The 19,946-nt window shown below is 45.2% G+C and overlaps 1 protein-coding gene across 1 annotated transcript in view; it reads left to right on the top strand.

Annotated features, from left to right (window-relative positions):
• The window catches only part of LOC122806397 (fibroblast growth factor receptor substrate 2-like), a 474,993-nt gene that overhangs the window by 104,851 nt on the left and 350,196 nt on the right, over positions 1-19,946 (top strand). The window contains exon 2 of the mRNA XM_044076763.1: positions 12,717-12,839. The gene's annotated coding sequence lies outside the window, so the exon portion shown is untranslated. The remainder of the gene's footprint in view (positions 1-12,716; positions 12,840-19,946) is intronic.

Here is a 19,946-nt window from a genome sequence, read left to right as displayed (position 1 = left end):
TAACTTCTCAGGTAGTCAGTGGTGATTACGGTTGTCAATAATGTGATAGTTTACACTTGCATTACTGTTGTTTAGAAAATGCACACTGATGCAAAAAGTCTTATTTTAAGTGCATAAAAGTGCTATATAAAAATAAAATGTTTTATTTTTACAGCCTTTGTGACACAATTATTTACGAATTTTGCTTTTTAAGGAATCCCTGAAAAATGAAGTTGGAAGGTTTGCCAGACAATGCGTTACAAATTAGTAGGTAGTAGGGATTACAGTTTGAGAATAGAGAGGCTGTGGTGCAGCAAAAATGTCCCACTGTAAGTAGGTGGACAGTACAAAGCAACAGTACATGAACTTTGTCTCCTCCTGTGAACTTTAAGTCACAACAAAAAACTGCTCAAATTACCTTTGCCACTTTGAGAGATACAAAGGGGAGGTGTTTAGTGGGAAGGGAGATGAGTTTAAGGGTTACATCTCAGGCATAACAAAAGAATTGAAATTGGCCACTTTGGAAAGAAAAAGAAGAAATAGGCACTGAGAATACTGTTCTGTGTGATTATCCCTGTTTCTTGTTAGTAGTCATTGAAAAGAAAGAAATGGTAATTCAACCTGACTGACTAAAAGAAAGCAGGGTATATGTGGAAACACATGCAAAGTCAATGCATTGACAGGAGCTAAGCTCCTAATATTTTAAAGCCAAACACTGCATTGTGGGATACCTACAGGTAGACTAAAAATCAGGATGCCAGACACCATGTGGGAGACTCTGGAATTAAATTTAAAAGTATAAAAAATTGCATATAGAGTCCAAAACTAGTGTTAAAATGTCAGAAGCGTCAACCCATGATGAGATGAACATTTCTTTTCAGATTGTTGTTGAGATTGTCCTTTAATCTTCTGATATTCTTTCCAAGTTATACCAGCATGAGAGACTGGCTGTGGCTACCCATAGAGAACTAGGATTTTATGTGGGTAGAACTAATGTAGTTAGAACACTCATCTATTTCTATCCTGTTCAGTCAGTAATTTAGAACACAGTACTTTAGAACCCAGAGTATCAACTTTAACTCTCTAGAATTGCATTACATTCTGTAAAACACAGTAGAAGCTTAATGACTGAGACTTTTTGTTGTTGCTCTTTCGGCTTTTCCCAGTTAGGGGTCAGCACAGCGGAACTCCGGTCCGCTAATAATTGGCAGTAGATTTTTACGGTGCCGAGGTGCCAGCCTGATGCCCAACCTTCAACGATGGCATGCCCATTCAAGCATGTCTTTCAAACGGCACTTGACCGTGGGGAGGACATGCATACTCCACACAAAAGGCGCTCCAGACGAGAATCGAACGAGAGAACCTCTTGCTGTGAGGCGACAACGTTACCTCTGCACCACCGCGGCTTTGGGCCCTTTTATTATGGCAAGTGCTGCCTTTCAGGATTTATTTACGATATATCCATGGATGATGATTGCACAGTGTCTGAGTACCACTCAAAACTTTTGCAAGACACTAATTTAATGTGATCTCTAGATGCAATTTTTCCTTTGGTACCACTATTATTTGGGTCATTCTTGTATGAGGAGCTACCCAAAAATTTTGCTTGGGAATTGGGCCTATATTGAGGATGGAACTCTAGTCCAGGTTACAAAAGTTGCTTTCTTGTTGTGGCAGTAGATCTAGATTGGTGGATGTTTATCATAGTTCATTATTGCAGTAAATTACTCTTGGGGTCTCTTCCCTGCTGAAGGTTGAGGCCAGCCCAAATACCAGAGACTTTTCCGTTCCTACATGGTCTAATGGACACCCTGCTATCCGAAGTCGGGACATTGGGGACTATAGAGTCATCGGCCAGCACCATCTTCAGTTGTTTCTTAATGATGGCATTTGATGCGACTTCCCACATCATTTCATTGATTGGTCTGATGCTAGATGATTCTCAAAATAAGTACCACATTGGGGAACCTTTCCTTGTTTTCTTCTACTGTATTGTATGTAAATGTCAGGAAAAAATACTAACAGCTGTTTGGAGTGGGGGAAAACAAGTTCTCCATTGGGATTTCCACTCTGCTTGTTTGGGGGCACATACAGGAGAGATTGCTGTTCAAGGCAAGTGGGAAAGGGCAGTTCTACAAATGCACACCGATCTTGGAGATGATGGTAGCCCAGAGGGCACTGATCATGTTCAAGGGAAAATGAAAACTAGGTGCTCTTGTTATGTATACAAGACAGTACCATGATGATGTGGCACATCAACAAACAGGGAGATACACTTGTACCCCTTGTGCAGGTTGGCCAAGGAGGTACAGGAATTAATACAATGGATGGGTCTGACCTTCCTGGCCTAGTATTTACCAGGAAGGGAAAACAACTTTGCAGATTCTTCAGCAGGTGTATCCTAGACCCAGACAAGTGGATGTTTAGCAGCAAGTATTCCTTCAACTGATTAGCACTTGGAGTGTGTTAGAAGTCGACTTTTTGCCTCGCACCAAAACAGGCAACTCAAAAAATACTACACAAGAACTCCAGAGAAAGGAACATGGAGGGCAGATGTCTTCTCCTTTCCATGAACAGGTCTAGTTCACTACACCTTCACTCCATTATCAGCAATTCCCAGAGTCCTGCCAAAAGTCTTGGAGGGAGGAAGGGCCAAAGGTGATCTTGCTGTCTTTCCAGTGGGCCAGGCAGCACTGGTTCTCCAGATTTTTGAGCATGGTCAAGGAGGAGTCATGAGTGTTACCTCTGCAAATCATACCTCTCAATTGTACAGATTTTTGCATAATGTCCATATTTATTCCTCATAAAATTGTAGTTTTCTGGCAAATCATTGATGATCATTGAGGGTTGAAGTTGGAGAATAATGGCAGACATTAGTTTCAGACCTCATGCCTTTCAGAAAGTTCATGCCAATACAAAACCTGTTATTCTAGCAACTTTCTAAGTTTGAGAGCAATATTTAATGTTTGTCCCTATTTTAGGGCCTTTGTTCCTCCATTATCTGTGGCATTGTCCAGATTTCTTACTGTGAGGGGTTGAGAGGTATGCTGCAGATGGACCTTCTCACCCCAAACAAGAGGTCTACAAATCTACTGTCATGTGGACACAAGGGTGGATGATCTAGTATTTATGTCTTCTGGTCATTTGTATTCAAAAAACATCTTGCACATTCTGAAAGAAGCTAGGAGATCATGCACCAGCAAACTGTACATTTCAAAATGCGTCAGGTTTTCCCATAGGTGTTTAAACCAAGGGCAGTAGCTGCTGTAAGCCATGCTGCTCCTAATTCACATCTACGTTTTGGAACTGTACAAAAAAGGTCTATCTCATGCATGCATTGAAATCCATGCCTCTGTAATTTCCATTTGTCTGCTTCTAGAGCCCACTGTCTTCTCATCAAGCCATGAAACAGTTTCTCAAAGATATCCTTCACCTGATAACACCTAGAAAAGAACATTCCTCACCCCCTTGGGATCTTGATTTTCTGCCGTTAAAAATTACCCTTCCTCTCTTTGTGCCTGCCACCTCATCTGAAATTAAAATGCTCACCTGGAAAACAGCTCTAGTAGTGGCCCTGACTTTGCCTGGAGAATTTATGAACTCCAGGCTGTTATGTGAAGAGTACCTTTCCTGATCTTCCTCAAGGACCTAGTCGGCCTCTGGAATAACTTTTCATTTATGCCTGAAATGGCATAGAAGCCTTCTTTAACTCAGTCAAGCTGTCTTTTTCCCCAAACCCTTATAATAAAGAAGAAAAAAAATCTATGCTTCGTGGATGTGTATAGATAATTCCCATTCTAACTGGATAAGACTTAACATACATAGAAAATCGGAAAGTTGTCTGTAGTCTTTTTCAAAGGAAAGGAATTTCTAAATGGCTTACCAGTTACATTGCCTTGCCTTCTGATATCAAGCCAGCACTTGGTAAGGTCAGGACACACTCTACTTGAGCAATTGCTGCTACCACTGCATTCTTTGGATTGATTCCATTCACAACACCTCAAAAACTTGGAGACAGACTGTTTCCTTTTACTCCTGCTGGCTCAGCATTACTCAATGCAAATTGGTATTAAACCTGGTAAACTCTGTCACAAAATGCAATTCTTAAAACAACCCAGATTTTCAGGCATCCCTCATCATGCCAAAAGACCCACAACAATAGTGACAGACTCAAATTCATACTATATTGGATCTGAAGGATGACTTCCATCCACATCTACTTCATACATTACCACCTGGCAGCTACCTCCAAAGCCAGGATAAGTTTTGCTGTTGTCATCCTGCAGAAGATCATCTCTCCTGCTCTAGCATTGATCCACCCTCCCCATTCTTTTTTTCTCTGGAGATCCAAGAGAAATTGCTGCAAGAGTAAACTATGATAAATGTAGTACAGTCATGTTAGCTGCTTTACTATAAATGCACTTTAGTGTTACAAAACCAGCTGCCATCCCTTCAGTCCCCTTGGCTTTTTCTTCTGAGGTTGGGCCCTTCCAAACAGTCCTCTTCCCATCCATGTTAGGTCTCTTGCCCTTGCCTGTTGCACTGTGGACACATCTGGACAGGTCATGCTCATGGTTACCCCTGGGGAGAGAGTGAAAGAGACTCTTGTAGGAACAAGAAGGACCTGAAGATGGTGCCACAGCTGATGACCCTTTATAGCCCCAAGGTCATTATGTTGAATGGGAGCTTGTCCATGGGGCGATCAGGAAAGTCGAAAGTCTCTGGTATTTTGAGCAGCTTTAGGCTTCATCAGGAAAGGAATTCTAATAGTAGTTATTACAACAGTGAAGCTACTCAAGGATCAACATGTATGGTAAGCACCTAAAGCAAATGTACTTTCCATCCTTCTTACCATTTCCTCCCACTGTCTCCCACCTTGGATCTGCTGGACTTCACCAGTGGATGTTTTTGCCTTGTTTTGTGTATTGTTTTTGGTTACTTGGTTCTGCAGTCAGGCTGTCATCTTGCATGGGCTTATGTGATTGAGAGGAGTCTTTTCAAGAGGAATGTTAAGTTGTCAATCTCGCCTTCATTCTTGCTGGATGGGTTCGGAGCCGATCCTCGGCTCCGACTCGGCACTTGCTTTAGCTTGAGAACTCCTTTTACCAGCTCGAGGCAACCCTATATCCCATGATGCAAGGCGGAACTACCTCAGATCTCGTTTGCCGCTTAGCGAAAGAGGTCTCCTTTGCCAGCTGAGGTAAGTGATTTTCTTGGTAAAATCAGAAAAGCTTAGTTAGGGTTTTATTTTCCCCTTTTATTCATAGTATAGTCTGTAGTGAGTTACAGCCCACCCTATTCCCTTGTTTTTCAAACTTTTATAACCTTTTTATAACCTTTAGTGTAAAGTTTTAGTTAGGCCTAAAACCCCTTTGGTTAATCCCTTCCTGTGTGTTGTGTGTAGGGGATTAATTTTGTGTGTTTGTTGGGGTTTGTGTGTGTTACTTCCTCCTAGGTTATGTCTAGGGAAGGCAAGGTCTCAGGCTTCAAGAAGTGTGACTCGTGCTGTCAGAAAATGTCTCTGACAGACGGTCACACTTCTTGTGTTTATTGCCTGGGGCCTTTGCACCTGCAGGACTCCTGTGCTTTGTGTCACTCTTTTAGCCAGAGAGTCCTGCAGGAAAGGAGGAATAAGCTTATCCTCCGTGGCTTACTTAAGCCAGAAGGTTCTCCCTCTAAAACAGGGTCTGGGAAACCTTCTAAGCCACCGAAGGCTCAGGCTTCAGTATCCAAGCCTCCTCCGGTGGCTCCGGCTCCGTCGGAGCCGAGATCGGCTCCGGCTGGAACCGATGTATCTACCATAAAAGTAGTAGGTTCGGCACCGGCTGGTTCCGATACCTTGTCTACTGTGGCCTTGTCGGCTCCGGCTGGAGCCGACACCTTATCCAGCGTCGGAGCCGAGAAACCTTCGGCTCCATCTGGAGTTCAGGGGACTTTGGCTCCGATGGCTTCGTCCCGAAAGAGATCTCGGTCCCCTTCGTTACTGAGTATCCACTCGGCTCCGGGGTCTCCTCTTTTGTCGGAGCGGAGCCATCGGAGCCGATCTTCGAGATCTTCCAGGCTGTCTGACCACGACTTAGAGAGGGTGGTAAGCAGGCTGTTGAAGTCTCAGGCACTGGCCCAAATGCTCCATAGCCTGTCTCAACAGACTTCGGCTATAGCCTCACCCCTTGAACTTCCTCCTCCGACTCCACACCAGAGTTCGGAGCTGGAGCTTCTCGGGACAGCGACTGTTTCGATGCCGGAGCCGATACATCCTTCGGCTCCGATCTCCTCCTTGAGGCCTTCCTTGGAGGGATCCGGTCGTCGGGTTTCCATTGTCGGCTCCGAGGGGGCTAGTGGCATCGGACCCTTGTTCGACCCTGCTCTCCCTCTCGGGGCTTCGGCTTTGGTAAGCTCGGCGCCGACATCGGCCTCGGAGCCTTCCCTCTCATTGGAGCCGGGAATTCCTGTTTCCTTGGAGCGGGGATATTCCGGCCTCACGGCGAGGGGAGCCTTTGAGGTGATGAGGAGTGTCCTGGCCTCTGAGCCTGGTCAACAGTCCATCCCTCTAGCTCCTCCCTCATCAGTGCCTGCGGACGCCTCTTGCCAGCCTCTTGCTCTCAGGCCCAGGGATCCATCGCCCCAGGTTTCCCCACTGGGAATTTCCTCCTCTTCCGAGGTTTCTCCTGATCCTGCAGGGGAACCCCCTCGGAAGAGGACGTGTAAGAGGAAACACACAGACTCCCCTGAGTCTACTACATCTGATACCGACTTAGATGAGTCGGAGGGTTCCCCACGGTCCCCCTCTGAGGATGTCTCCTTTTCAGACATCCTTGAGCTCCTCAAACAGAGGGGGAATTGGCCCTCCATTGACCCCTCCGAGGATGAGTCGGTATACCTGGAGGCTTTGGATCCTGACCCTCCACCTCCTGGGTGTCTCCGCCTTCGACCCACTTATGCAGGTAGTGGCTCGGAAGGCGTGGGCTCCAGATTCTGTGGAACCTGTCCCCAGGAGACCATCCAAATTCATCACGGCCCCTTCGGACAAACAGTTCCTTTCCAAGGGTGTCTCTGTGGATGCTATGGTGGTGGCGGCCACTAAGAAGGAACTGGTGGATCCTTCAGTACCTGTCCATCCTCCTAACAAGGATTCTAGGACCATGGACAGGTATGGAAAGCGGATGTTTTCTTCAGTGACCTTTGCTATGCGTTCGCTGAATTATCTTTGTCACTTCACCAGGCTTCAACGAGATATTCTCAAGGAACTGGGTGAAGTAGTCCAGGATCCTTCTGCTGCTGGGGCTCAAGAAAAGATTGCCTCGCAGCTTGCAATCCTGAATTCCATATCTAACTCCTCCATGCGGCTCATATCCTATGCGGCCGATGGAGCGAGCAGGGCCGCAGGCACAGGAGTTGCTCTTAGACGCCAAGCCTGGATGCGGCTTTGTAATTTTGCGGACCCCTTTAAGGCGTCCTTCACTAATACCCCCTTTGATGGTTCGGCTTTGTTCGGACCTCAGGTGAAGGATACCTTGGCCAGGTGTGAGCAGGACGGTAAAACTCTTTCTGCCGTTGGAGTCCAATTTTCCACTCCTTCTAGACCATATCCCAAGGGTCAGAAGGGGGGGAAGATGTGGTTCCGTAAAGCCCAAGGAGCTACACCGGACGCACGTGGTCAGTTTACTACGCCGCCCTAGAGGCAGGGGGGGTCCTCAGAACCAGGGCAACAGGGAGTCTCTTCCTGAGAAGCCCTTTCAGCATCCCTGAGGTGTTGCCCGACTGTCCACCCTTGGAGGCAGTCGGGGGAAGGATTTCACTGTACCCAGTAGCCTGGCAATCCCTATCACAAGAGATGTGGGGTACAGTCGATCATATCCGAGGGTTACAAAATCCCCTTCGAAAGGTTTCCCGTACCTCTACAATCCCTTCCAGACATCTCACCCGGTCAAAGGGATTTGGCAGAAGAGGAGGTTTCAAAACTCCTAGAAAAAAGAGCCGTCCAGACGGTGCCGGCAGACCAGGTAGGATCCGCGTCTACTGAGATTCTTTTGGTCCCCAAAAGGACGGGAGATTGGAGACCAATATTAGACCTGAGCAATCTAAACAGATTTGTCAAGAAGGCAAGATTCCGGATGGTCACGCTTCAGTCCATTCTGCCATTTCTGGGCAAGGACAACTGGATATGCTCTATAGACCTTCAGGATGCGTACTATCACATAAAGATTCACAGACGCTCCAGAAGGTTTCTCCGCTTTCGGCTAGGGACCAGTCATTACCAATTCAGAGCACTGCCCTTTGGCCTCACTTCAGCCCCCAGAGTGTTTACCAAATGCATGGCAGTGGTCACAGCTCATCTGAGACGTCAAGGATTCCAGGTGTTTCCCTACTTGGACGACTGGCTCCTCTCCGCCACCACCAAGTGTCAGCTTCTTCAGTCCAGAGACTACACTCTACAGCTTTGCAGGAGTTTGGGAATTTCAGTAAATTTCGAAAAATCTTCTCCGCTGCCTTGCCAATCTATCTCCTTTATAGGCGCAGAATTAAACACCGTCAAAATGTTAGCCAGACTAACAGATCAAAGAATTCTGGACATCCAAAAATTGCTCGGATTCTATTGCAAAGCAACAAGATCAAAGCCAGATTTATACTGAAGGTTCTAGGTCTTATGGCTGCGGCCATTGTTCTTCTACCACTGGCTCGCTTCCACATGCGTCTTCTGCAGTGGATGCTATTCACGCAGTGGTCGTACCACAGTCTTCTGATGAGGCACGAAATCTTAGTCACACAGTCGTGCAGAGCTCATCTGAACTGGTGGATATCTTCCCCTCTTCTTCATCAGGGCCGACCCTTTATTCCCCCTCCTCCAGTTGCCACAGTCACTACGGATGCCTCTCTGATCGGGTGGGGGGGGCATTTTCAGGGCAGGATGGTCCACGGGACGTGGCAACCCATAGAATACCATCTGCACATAAATGTCCTGGAGATGAGAGCAGTGCTTTTAACGTTGCAAGCCCTCAACGACTTTCCTCCCACGGGGACTATTGCAGTACGAACGGACAACATGTCCGTGGTCTGGTACATCAACAAACAGGGCGGGACCAGGTCCTATCCTTTATGTCGAGAAGCTCTCAGACTTTGGCAATGGGCGATCTCTTCTCAGCGGTTTCTGAGCAACGCACATCCCCGGCAGGTCCAACCTATTGGCGGACAGGCTGAGCAGATCCATTCTGATGCCTCACGAGTGGTCTCTCAATCAATCTGTAGTGGATCAGATATTTCTGAAGTGGGGCACTCCTTGTTGCGATCTTTTTGCTACTCCTCAAAACAACAAGTGCCTCGATTTTTTCACTCTCTTTCCCCTTCCAGGCCAACCCCTGAGAGACTCTCTAACCCAGGATTGGCCCCGGGGACTTCTGTACGCTTTTCCCCCCTTTCCCTTGATTCCACAAGTCATTCAGAAAGCCACCGTTTTGAGAGCCAAGTTGATCCTCATTGCCCCATATTGGCCTCGACAAATTTGGTTTCCGTCTCTGCATCGTCACCTTCTGGTGCAGCCCTGGCATCTGGACCCAGTTCCGGATCTCTTGATCCACCAGTCGGGTCAGCAGCACCGGGCCATTCATTCTCTCAACCTCACTGCTTGGTTGCTCCACTTCCTTCCCTAGCCAGGCTACCGATGATTTCTGACTCAGTCAGAGACATTTTAGTGTCTTCTTTGAAGTCGTCCCCTAGGACTGTTTATGCTAGCAAGTGGCGACGTTTTTCTATTTGGGCAAATTCCAGAAATATTGATCCCTTTACTGCTCCTGTACATTCTGTTTTAGATTTCCTGGCGGAGGTTTTTCATTCAGGATCCTCGTCATCTACAGTCAAAGTACAACTGGCTGCTATTTCCAAGTATCATGTTGGCTTGCATGACAATAACATTATGTCTCATAGATTATGCAAGGCCTTTCTGAGAGGAGTTTTTCTCCTAAAACCACCTATAAAGCATCCTCCTCCGCAATGGGATCTAAACTTAATGTTGGCATCCTTGATACTACCTCCTTGAACCGTCTGCTTCATGTTCTTTGAAGTTATTGACCTGGAAAACTATATTTTTACTGGCTGTCACTTCTGCAAGAAGGGTTTCGAGATTCAAGCTCTCTGCATTCGTTCCCCTTATTTGGTTTTTCATAAGGACAGGGTATCATTAAGAACTAACCCTTCCTTTCTCCCCAAAGTCGTGTCTCAAACCAATATTAACCAATCTATAGATCTACCAGTCTTTTTCCCAAACTATTCCGACAGAGCTGAACAGAAACTGCATTTTTGGATGTCCATCGTCAGCTCAGGTACTATTTGCATAGAACTAAACAATTCAGAAAATCGGACCAATTATTTGTCTCCTATGCAGAAAACAGGATAGGTCTTCCAGTTTCTAAAGTGACCTTATCCAGATGGTTGCCTTCCACCATTTCCTATGTGTACTCTCTCAGAGGCAAACAGCTATCTTCTAAACCAAAAGCACACTCAACCAGGAGTCTATCCACTTCTGCAGCTTTTCAGGATAGACTACCCATTGATACCATTTGTGCAGCAGCTACTTGGGCTACGCCTCATACCTTTGTCTCTCATTACAAGTTGGACTTGGCCTCCAGAGATAGGGCCAGTTTTGGTTCCACAGTTCTCAAGAGTCTGTTCCATTGAGCCACCCGGGATACAGGTGCTAGGGACGCGGTCCCATCCAGCAAGAATGAAGGCGAGATTGACAACTTAACATTTAGAAGTTATGTACCTACCATAACGTTCCATGTTAGTTGTCTTCTCGCCTTCTTTCTTGCGTCCCTCCCTCCTTCCCCCTGGCCTGGACAGATCTTGAAGAGTTCCTATTAGGTTGTTTTCCTCCTGAGCCTTCATATGAGGACTTCTATTAGGAACTTGTGTTCCTAATTGTTAGGATAGTCTTTAGCAGGGTAGGTTAGCTACCAAACGAGATCTGAGGTAGTTCCGCCTTGCATCATGGGATATAGGGTTGCCTCGAGCTGGTAAAAGGTGTTCTCAAGCTAAAGCAAGTGCCGAGTCGGAGCCGAGGATCGGCTCCGAACCCATCCAGCAAGAAAGAAGGCGAGAGAAGACAACTAACATGGAACGTTATGGTAGGTACATAACTTCTAATTATGGGTAATGAAGAGGGGATAGATATCTTTGCAAGTTGTCACAGCCAAGCTGCATCCTGGGTGTTCTTGTCCTTCATGTAATTAGAATGGAACTAAAAATCCAGAGAAATCATTGCATTAAGAACATTTTGTTTCTAGTGTACACTGTGCCCGGTCTCCATAGGCAAGTGTTGTTTTTATTCCATTTGTGTATAGGTTCATAGGTAAGTTCTAGGCTATCTGCCCGGGGGCATCTGTAAGCCTAGCCAGAATGTGTTGGCTTTCGCCGCCCCCTTAGATTAGTTCCCTGTGCCTCTGTCTAGCAGAGCCATTAGTTCCCTGTGCATGTTTTATTTATTTATTTTTATTTTTTATCATATGTTCAGCAGATGCTTTTGTTTACTTTATAAAATAGTATTGATGATGGAAAGTTCATTTTCTGTTTTTGCTTTCATGAGAAAATCCATGAGTGTTATGTTTCTTAGATGTAAGACTGCTTTGAATAGTGCTATTTTTGATGTTATACTGAGCATTCCTCACTTCTTATGTTTCTTAAACTTAAGACTGCTTTGAATAATGCTATAGTTTGATGTTCTACTGAGCATTCCTCACTTTTTGGGGAAAACATTTTGGGTAAAATTAAGACATCAGACTTGACAGAGGAGTTCTGCATTATAAGACATCATTCTACCTTAGGTGTGTTGAGACATGAGACAAAGCACTTCAAAAATGTAATCCCTTCCTTTAACTCCCTTAAAACTTAGGTGCTCTGATCCATTATACTTAAAAGAGCATATCTTGACTTACCATTCCTATAACTGCTATTTGCTGGCAAAGGCAGATAACTTAACCTCCCTGGGGAAAATGGGGGCATTCATTTTTAACCCATAGCATAATTACCTGTGGTCTGCAGGTTGCTATCAGACTACTATTCCTCCTACATTCACTTTTTTGGGGATCTGTCTGGTGGGCTTTTGATACATTTGTCAAAGGGCGGACATGCACTAAGTAGACCATATAGTTTTTCATCAGCAATCCCATGTTCCATGCCTTGCTAAGGAATCTGACACTGGTCACACCCTTTCCTATTTTGTCTGTGTAAACATTTTTTGCCAATCATTTTATTCAGGCCTACCTTTTTGGGCATATACCTTTACTCAGTACCTTATCTTACCAGTACCTATTACACAGCTTTCTAGAGAAGACTGCCACCAATAACAAGGAATTCCCCTCCCGTCTGCATCTTGGGGGCTTCCTTTCAGGTCGATTTTTTATAAAGTATAGTGTGGCAAGGTGCCTTGAAACAGGCATAGTTTAAGTATTCAGAAACTCTTCTGTGATAGCTGAACAGTGGAGCTCTTTGAGGGGATCTACATTCTTGTGAATTTGCAGGAGGCTGTTGTTGCGAGTGACGAGAGCAATAAAAGACAAAAAAAGGTGTTAATGTCTGAACCCTCATTTTAGCGGATTTCAGTCAAAATCATAATGTGGTAGAGTAATTTTGACATAATTTGTCGTGTGACTTTTTTTGTATTTTTTAACAACATTTTTTTTCAAGAAGTAGCTCTGGTGTTTTATTTGACATTGTAATCTATTCCTGTTGTCTTTTGCATACAGGTGAAAGATGGGACAGCATGAAGGCTCCCTTTGGTGTGCACTCACTACACTCGCCATGACGCCCAGCAGAGGACTGTGGATTTGAAGTGGGAATCACTGCTCTCCCCTCATGGCCCGGACTGGGTAAGTAACATCTTTCCTTACTCCTCTAGAATCTTTGCTTGTATGTGCTCTAAACCTGGGTAGTGATCTCGTTGGTAGATTAACAAACTATATTTTGGAGTAAAACCACATACAGAAATGAGAAAAAAAAATACTTTCCACAACATAGTAAAGTTGTCTGAAGTAGAGCTGTCCCTGCATCAGTATAACTAGCTTGCATTTTTTTAAATTTGGCATACTTCATAGTCGCCTGATTTGGGGAGTGATCTAGGCAAATGTAATTTCATTGTTATATTGCATAAGATGACACACAGGGACAGATTTCTTCAAGTTTCCCGATTTGTAATGTTGTCTCCTTCCATGTTGGATTAGCCAAACTCTTCCAGCTGTCCCTTGTTCTTGTGAAGTCTCATACGGGTTTATAACTCCCCAGTCAGCATTCTGTTAAAAGGATCTGCAGCTTTCTCAGCGAAAAAATATTTTCTCAAGTCCAGATTAGATAGTACCTTCAGCTATGCTTGATCCTTCCTTCTCTGTCTCCTTTATTTTTCTCTTGTAGCATCTTGCACAGTATGCCATACCCTCATATCTCTATTCCCACCATTGCTTTTCATATCACCATCCCATGATGATCTTTGTGGCTTTCCTGTGGAAGTTTCTAGATGTATCACATCTTTTTCTTTGAAGGGTCTACAGAACTACACACCATATTCCTTTTGTAATGTTTAGTGGTGTATGGTGTAATGGAGTGGGCATTGTAAAAGTGTAAGTGCAACTCCCCTCTTCCTGGAGTGTATGCACAACAATTTATCTGCTGCCCTGTCTACTTGTGTCTGATGCACCAGAGAGATGGGTGATGATCACTCCTACTATAGCCACAGTCTCTTAATTTTGCATTTCTCAATTTGTGTGTCACTTTTGGTATGGCATGTCCAGAATGTTGCGCTTACGTTTGGGGTATCTTACCTTGTAGGTAACTCACCCAGGTCTTCAGCATAGGCCCTACTTCCAACATAAAGACATCAGTAGTGTAAAGGTTGTGTCGGCTGACGACATCTTCAGATCTTTCTTGTCATGCTCTCACATTAGTATGTCAACAGTATGCATACTCTGTCAGTTGGCTAAATTCTTTCTGAGGGCAGATAAGAATCCTGCAGGTTTCCTTATTGTTGCATGCATAATGGTAGCTAATGTCTGGTACAGAATGTAGCTTGGAAGAAATTGCAACTAAACTTAACTGCCTGGCCTGTGGTAAAGTACCATGTTATGAGTATCACAGAGTGTCTTTTGGACTTGGACCAAAGCATGACACAGATTTCTGTCTCCAGTGGAAGTCTTCCCATCCCAATGTACATAATCCATTGCCAACATTCCCTCCTAGAGTTCACTGCCAGAAAATAATCTGGTTTAGGGCTGTTATGGCATCATCTGAAACATGTGGGTGTCTACCTCCAAAAAAGAAGCCTTTAGAAAAGATGGAGAAGAGAAAAGAAATGGAGGACGTCACAGACAATTCTGTGTTTCCATGGTTCTGTGGTTCTCTGCTAGGTGAGGTGATTCTGGGTTTCCATAGTTCTGTGGTTCTCTACTAGGTGAGGTGCTTTTGTAGCTGAGACCTGTGGTGAGACTGCCATGTAGTCGCACACAACATTAGTATCTGGCATGATGTTCTTCGTGTTTCACTGTTGCAGTCATAACTGTGGGGTGTTCCTGCTGGCAGGCAGCCCGAGGTCGGCCAGAATCCCAAAGTCTGGGTCCGGCGTCGGCTGCACCAGCAAGCACCCTGACGTCAGAACGCAGGGGTATAAAGCTGACAGCCGATGCCATCTTCCCCAGTCTTTCTTGCCGTGCGGTGGAAAGCAGCTCGCAAGTCGTTGGTTGGCGTTTTTCAGACAACGTGCTTTGATTGTTGTCGGTCCGAAGTTTTTTACTTCTCTTCTCAAGCTAAGTACCCCGTTGGGGAAACTTTGTTCTTGCTCCTCCAATGTCAGAAAAAGTTAATAATTGTATATCGTGTGGGAAACAAATACCTCATAAAGATTTCCACTCTTACTGTCTACCTTGCTTAGGCCCTGACCACGACGTTTCTTGCTGTCGCTTCTGTGCCAGGTTTAATTCTCGCACTATCAAGCGTAGGTACGATTGGGCCTTGAACTACTTCGGTAGACGATTTAATTATAGGATGTCGTCGGATTCTTTACTGACAACCGGAATTCAGAAAAAACGCAAAGACAAGGATAGGCCTCCGAGGTCCAAACATGATATTTTGCAGCCGGAGCCAGCTTCGGGTTTGGCGGTAGTCAGTGAGGCGCTTTTGCAGCCCCTGTCGTCCGCCACTTCAGAACCGATGGCCGACACGGACTCCCATGGGGAGCCTTCTAGGCCCAGTATTTTATCTGCTGCAGGACCTTCGGACGTCGCTCCTTCAGATGCGTCCGGAACCGCTGTGCAGGTACCGACTTCTGAGGGGGTTTTCAGGCCTTCTAATATTACTATTTCTACAAAGGCAAAGTCAAAGACTTCTGTTAAACCAAGGGTTTCTTCACAAGCTGCCTCGGATACAGCTCCCAAGTCCCAGAAGCAATTACTTCGGATGGCTGAAGACTTACTTACAATGATTAGGGGTTCTCACCCCCCCCCCCTCCTGAAAAAAAGGCCTAGACAGGATATTCCTTATGATTCTTCTGATCAGGCTTCTGTGTCTTCTGTCTCTTCCTCTGACCAGGATTATTCTTTTCCTCCTTATGAGGATTCTGATGCAGAGGACTCTATTCCCTCTGCTTCCCCCCCTGAAGATTTCTCTTTTGGGCAAACTTTACATGAGATGAGGGAGCATTTTCATTGGGAAGGTCAGGATTATTCTGCTTCCAAGAAGAGACTTAGGGAAATTCTCCTTCTCCCTCAGCATAGACCTTTGGCTATTCCTCCTGTACTTGATATTGTGGATGATGCCTTTTCTGAAGCTAACCTAAATCCTGATTCTTTGCCGCCTGCTCCTTCTTAGCCTGATAGATTTTACAGAGTCCCTGACTCCCATCAGTTCTTGTTTAAGAATCCTTCAGCTGATCCTGAAACCATTTCTCGGGGTTCTAGGGCTGCAAAGGCCGCTTCATCTAAAAATCCTATTCCCTCTGAAAAGGATTCCCGTGCCTTGGACAGGTGGGGCAAAAAGGTTTACACTTCTGCTACCCTTTCTATTAGAGCTTTAAATTGCCAGTTTCACATGTTCAAGTATCAGCAATTTCTTTTGTCTGTTCTAAAGCAAAGGCTCTCTACCTTTCCTGCTTGTGCAGAGGACAAGGAATTACAGGATGTATTGCATGCAACTGAACAAGTTAGCAAACATAGTTTACATTGTGGTTTTGATGCTTTGGAAGCTTCTTGCAGGGCCGCAGCCTCTGGTACTGTTATCAGGAGACATGCTTGGCTTCGTGAGCAGAATTTACCTGAACAGGTTAAGGCTAAACTGTTAGATGCTCCTGTTCAGCATGATGTTTTATTTGGGTCCAAGGCTGAGGAGGTTATTAAAAAGATGGAAGAGAAAGCAAAGTCTATGCAGACTGTTCAAGATTTTTTGCAAGTTCAGCCTCCTAGATTTTCTAGAAATTGGCCCTCCAAAAATTGGTCCTTTCCCACGTCTGACAGGCCTCAAAGGGGAAGATATAGATGCTCCAGAGGTCGAGGACAGGCTCAGGCCTCTTACAGGTCCAGACAATGGACTGCTTCTTCACCTAGAAGGGGAGAAGACAGATCTCAATCTCAAAAGAAGCAGACTCAATGACTCTCTCAGTTGGGCTACAGGTCCTCCTTGCCTGGAAGCCCCTCTCGGAGGAAAACTTTTTCTTTTCTACCAAAATTGGACTCATATTACCCAGGACAAATGGGTTTTAGACGTGATTTTAAGAGGCTACAAATTCCACTTTCATACTCTGCCAAGGTCTTTGGGTTGGCCGGATCTGCCAAAACATCAATGGTCAGAGGCCTTAAATCAAGTGGACGCCTTATTGGTCATGAAAGCCATCGAACCTGTTCCACTTCCAGAGATGGGAAAAGGTTTTTACTCCAGACTATTTCTGGTTCCAAGAAAACAAAACTCATGGAGACCTATTCTGGACCTCTCAGTGTTAAATACCTTCCTGGAGATCCCAAAATTCAAGATGCTTACTCTGCAACAACTTCTTCCCATGCTCTCCCAAGATGCTTGGATGGTGACATTGGACTTGAAGGAAGCCTATTTACACATTCCCATCAGACAGGAATGCAGAAAATACTTCAGATTCAAGGCAGGTTCGAGACACTTTCAATTCTCTGTACTGCCCTTTGGCTTATCTACTGCGCCCAGAGTCTTTACCAAGTGTCTGGCTCCAGTAGTAGCTTATTGCAGACTCCAAGGAATTCAAATTTACCCCTACCTGGATGACTGCCTTATTCAGGCAGACAGCAAAGATCTTTTACTTCAACATCTGCAGTTTGTTCAGCGTCTTCTACTACTGGGATTTTCAGTGAACACAAAAAAGTCACATCTGATCCCCTCTCAACAAATGATCTTTTTGGGGGCTCTTCTAAACACAAGCTTACAAAGGGCCTTCCTTACTCCAGAAAAACAAGTACAGCTGGCATCAATTTTCAAGACCTTGGCTACTTTAACTCAGCTCACTGCAAGGAAATTCCTGCAGGCTTTGGGCTACATGGCTTCTTGCATCCTGCTGATTCCAAATGCAAGGCTTCATATGAGAAAACTTCAATGGTACCTAAAGAGTGTCTGGTCTCAGCATTACCACAGCCTGGAAACAATGATACCTCTGATTCCCTGTCTCCAAAAAGAGTTCCTTTGGTGGTCCAGGGCTTGTGCTTTAAACGAAGGGAATCCCTTTCGTCTACCTCTTCCTGCTCAGATCATAACCACAGACGCCTCGGATTATGCTTGGGGAGCTCATTACCTAAACAATTGCCAGCAGGGGTATTGGACAAAGAAGCATCTACCCTGGCACATCAACTTGAAGGAAATGTTGGCGGTCCAAAATGCTCTTCTAGCCTTCCAGAATCTTTTGCAACCAGGACATCTTCTGATTCGCACAGACAATACCACAGTCATGTGGTATATAAACAAGCAGGGAGGTTCTCACTCATACCCCCTTTGCAGATTAGCCATGAGTTTATGGGACACAGCTCTAAATCTGAATCTGCATCTTCAAGCTCAGTTCATTCCAGGAAAACAGAATCTCTTAGCAGACAGCCTAAGCAGAAATCTTTTGGATCATCACGAATGGATGCTAGACCCCAACGTATTCAGCAGGATTACGGCAGTTTGGGGTTGTCCTCAGATAGATCTGTTTGCATCCCATCTCAATCATCAGCTGCCTCTCTTTTGCACCAGGTCCTTCCACAAAACAGCTTGGAAAGTGGATGCCCTGTCTTTCAGCTGGAGGAATCTTTCGGGATACGCCTTCCCTCCTCTTCCTCTTCTGCCTCGGGTACTACCGAAAATAAAACAGGACAAACCCAGGATTATCATTCTGATAGCTCCAAATTGGCCTCGACAGTTTTGGTATCCAACTTTAAGACACCTGTTCTTGGAACCTCCATGGATTCTGCCTCTGTTTCCTTCTCTTCTGTCCCAACATCAGGGTCAGATGCTACACTCTCAAATCAAGACTCTTTGCCTGGCAGCTTGGCTCTACAAGGCCCTTTGATTCCTTCTGCTTTACCCAAACAAGTTTTGGATGTTCTCTTAGAAGCTAGGCACCCTAGCACTAGAATATCTTATGCTTCTAAATGGAAAAGATTTTGTATTTGGATGCGGGATCGAGGTTCTGATCATCTCCTTCCTGACATTTCTTCCATTTTACTTTACCTCTCTGACCTTTTGCTTAAAGGCCTCTCCTTTTCTTCCATTAAAATCCATGCTTCTGCTATCTCGGCTCATTACAACACTGATCCCCCCATTTTCTCTCACCAGCTGGTGAGACAATTCTTGAGAGGGACTAAGAATTTAAGACCTCCCAGAACTACTCCTGTTCCTGCTTGGGATCTTAATTATGTTTTGGAGAAGCTTACTTTACCTCCTTTTGAGCCTGCTGCTGCTTCGGATATCAAGTTCTTATCCTGGAAGACAGCTATTTTATTAGCTTTGACTTCTGCCAGAAGGGTGTCAGAGTTACAAGCTCTCATGGCTGTGGAACCATACCTTATTTTCCACCAAGACAGAGTTGCCTTGAGGACCAATCCTACATTTATGCCTAAGGTGATTTCTAAAGTGGCTTTAAATCAGACTATACACCTTCCTTTCTTTCCGAATCCTCAAAACAAAGGGGAGAGGATTTTGCATTCATTGGACGTACACAGACAGCTACGGTTCTACCTGGACAGAACTAAAGATTTCAGAAAATCTGATCAGTTGCTTATTTCTTATGCCTCCAGTTCTCTAGGCAAGGCTATCTCTAAACAAACTGTTTCCAAATGGATTGCCCATGGGATAAGGTTTTGTTACTCTCACTTTGGGAAGCAGATTCCTGGTACTGTTAGAAGTCATTCTACTAGAGCAGCTGCCACTTCAGCAGCTTTTCTCAGAGGAGTTCCTACCAAGGACATTTTGGAAGTTGCCACTTGGAGTTCAGTGCATACTTTTTCTAAGCACTATAATCTCCCTTTGTATTCTAAGTCTAGGGCAGGTTTTGCCTCTGCTGTTTTGCAGGGCCTTCTGGCTGCCCCCTCTTCTACATAACCTCCTCCCTCTTCACAGCTTTGGGATTCCACCCTACAGTTATGACTGCAACAGTGAAACACGAAGAACATAGTACAGTTGTGTACACCTACCATAAATGTAGATGTTCGAGTGTCTTCACTGTTGCAGTCGATGTTTCCCTCCCACCTATCCCCTCTTATCTTCCTCTTCTTTTGTGGTGTATTTGTGTTTCCTTTTTGGACACCTTTTTTTGTTTTTTTTGGGGGGACTTCTGACATCTGGGGCAAGAAAGACTGGAGAAGATGGTGTCGGCTGTCAGCTTTATACCCCTGCGTTCTGACGTCAAGGGTGCTTGCTGGTGCAGCCGATGCCGGACCCAGACTTTGGGATTCTGGCCGACCTCGGGCTGCCTGCCGGCAGGAACACCCCACAGTTATGACTGC

Source organism: Protopterus annectens, chromosome 7.part0 (genome assembly GCF_019279795.1).
Source record: "Protopterus annectens isolate FY-2018-M chromosome 7.part0, PAN1.0, whole genome shotgun sequence".
In the NCBI taxonomy this organism is placed as follows: Eukaryota; Metazoa; Chordata; order Ceratodontiformes; family Protopteridae; genus Protopterus; species Protopterus annectens.
Note: the sequence above shows the minus strand (reverse complement) of the source record. Positions and strands in the feature narration are given on the sequence as shown.